Source organism: Glycine soja, chromosome 4, assembly GCF_004193775.1.
Source record: "Glycine soja cultivar W05 chromosome 4, ASM419377v2, whole genome shotgun sequence".
Classification (NCBI taxonomy): Eukaryota; Viridiplantae; Streptophyta; class Magnoliopsida; order Fabales; family Fabaceae; genus Glycine; species Glycine soja.
Window position 1 is genome coordinate 17,746,611 of NC_041005.1, and position 2,800 is coordinate 17,749,410.

At 28.1% G+C, this 2,800-nt stretch overlaps 1 long non-coding RNA gene across 1 annotated transcript; it reads right to left on the reverse strand.

Annotated features, from left to right (window-relative positions):
- Nucleotides 1-1,772: 1,772 nt before the first annotated feature.
- On the reverse strand, nucleotides 1,773-2,368 carry LOC114408139. The gene is made up of 2 exons (XR_003665827.1): nucleotides 2,210-2,368; nucleotides 1,773-2,084 (listed from the first exon to the last, which is right to left on the reverse strand). It is a non-coding gene; the product is annotated as an uncharacterized LOC114408139 (long non-coding RNA).
- Between the last annotated feature and the right edge of the window lie 432 nt (nucleotides 2,369-2,800).

Below are 2,800 nucleotides of genomic sequence, written 5' to 3' on the forward strand. Positions count from 1 at the left end.
CGATTTGAAGTTTCATTTAAATTAGGCCATATAATTTTAAAAAATAAAAACAATTCAACAAATAATTATAAAGTTGATATGATTTAAATAATTCATAACCTTAAACAATGGTATGACAATTGACGAGTTAATTATCGTGTGCATATATTTATTTCTATTTTGGACCCAGACATCAGCCATGGTGTATCAGATTTGGGTCAATTTGACCTCATTTATCTATCCTATCTTATAAAGATAAGAATATTAAAAATATATTTAAGATAAAAGTCTCGTCAGTTATAATTGAACCAAAATATAAAAAAGTGAATATATATATATATATATATACATACATATATATATATATATATATATATATATATATATATTCAATTATGATGATAAAAAATTAATATAATTGAAGACCATCCATTTTAGCTATTCTAAAGGCATGAAATTGAAGCTTAAAATGAGGTAAAGCTGAAAAAAGTATTGGAAGAAAGGCAATACTTTTGCCCTATGACAACTATAGTCTAAAATAAATAAAAAAATCATCATTTTTTTTGCAATGGTTTTAAAACAAAAATATCTAACTAAAATTAAAATTAAAGGAATGGATTTGTTCCATAAAGGGGTTGGATTCTTGCAATCACATTACCATGAGATCCTAGGCCTTTAATAAATTTCATCAACATGATATATTTTTCTGTTATAATAGAAGTTTTAAAAACTAATAATGACATGATTACCTTTGACATTGTAATGATCTCATTAGATAAAATAGTAATAGTAATAGTAATAATTAGAGAGAGAAGAAGTCAATTATAACCGAAATTGGTATAAAAGGTGCTCATTTATTGTGGTATATATTAAAAATATAATATATCTAAAGTTAAATTAATTTTAGTTATTCAAAAGGCATGTAACGAAAACTAAAAATGAGGTAAAGTTACAAAAATCAAAGCCAAACCCACATAGTCCGTGGGTTAAGCGGGACAGGCCCAAAAATATGACATAACCATGGACTGTTTAAAGAAATTGGTCCGTCACTCGTGCAGATCGTAGGTCCTGCGAACCAGTCCATAAACCTGAGTCCGTTTACCCACCCCTATGTGCATGACTTAATTTTAATTTATTTACTCAATGAACCAAGACGGTCATAGACAACGATCGTCCTTGTGTTCATTCAATCTATTTACAAAATTGTCATCATGTGGCATTCTAAGACGATTCCTTATGACCGTCTTAGAATCTGCGACATAAATAATAATTATAATAACATTAATTACAAAAATGTTATCGCATTATTTTCTAAGACGGTTCTACAAAATCATCTTAGAATGACTGACTATCATAGAAGGTAGCTTTTCTATTAGTGTGAAAAACTATGTCCACCAGATGCAACTTGAAGCAACATCCAGATATTTTAATCCTGGGATGCGGAGAGAGAATAATGATATACGTTTCAAATTTTGTTCAGAACACGCATTTAATTAATTAAATTAGATTGACGTTATTTAATAAACACTAAATAAGATTCATGTCATTTTGTTTTTTATAAAGATGTGATGCACATAAAATAATCCATACAACAATGGATACAACACTATTTTTTTTTTAATTTTCTCCATGTGATGACATGTAATAAATGATTTTCAAAAGAAAGATACACACAAAAAATATTGTACAAACTATTGTCTCAATTGTTGTACAAATAACATTTCTTATTCTTCTTCAGCGATGCTATATGTCTTGAAACTAAAGGTAAGTATCAATGAGAAAAGATTACGAAAGGTATTTAAAGCTTAAGTTTTATTAAAATTCATGAGATGTTATTTGGTTACACCAAAGAGGGATGCAACCCAAGCCTTCGATTAATCTTTGATTGTTGCCATCCATATACTAGATAATAACAACAGAAGACCCGTTTACTCAATTTGGAGGTGCTTGAAAACGAATATCCTCAACGAAAGGTTGTTTTGGACACTGGCACCATGTGTTAACGCATCTACAACCACAAGTTGGACAAGAATATTGGCATTGTGAGTCGTTAGTGCAATGCAAACGCACAATGGGTCCTCTTGCCTCTAATTTCATGCATAGATCTGCATCAACAATCAACACACGAGGATAAGAGCAACAATAATCATATGTAGGACACAAAATATTTGAAGATAAATTAGCTTGGGAACGAGTGAGGATAGATGAAAAGCATGATTTAATTTCTCACCTGATGCAATGATGAAGAAAGCCAATAAGAATGCCAGCTTGACAAAAGAATTCCTTAAAGCGTTCATCTTGTTTGTGGAATATGGTGGTTAAATGCCTCCTTATATAAGCAAATATGGTGGATTATTTTTATTATTTCTAAACCCGCATAGTATTCAACAAGGTTTCATGTTCTTTTCCCCATTGAGTGTAATAAATACAAATAGAGAATAAATTAATTAAATTAATTTCATTGAGTATTTGTAATTTTTATTTTAATAATATTATTATTAAAAGAAGAATTTATACATTAAATTGACAAATTCATTAAACTATCTATTTAATTAAATTATTTAAACATTTAAAATTAATTTTTTTAGAGATTTTGAAATAAAAAATCACTAATGGTGAAATTATGTTGACCATGTTTTTTTCTACATTCATGTTTGAATAATTTTAAGAGTCAAAATAATTTCAAATATTAATTTCATTAACTATTGTTTTGAATATTGATGAACCGAACATTAATGTAATATTGTAGTAACCGATGCATTGAAATAAAAAAATCACTAATGGTGAAATTATGTTGACCATGTTTTTTTCTACATTCATG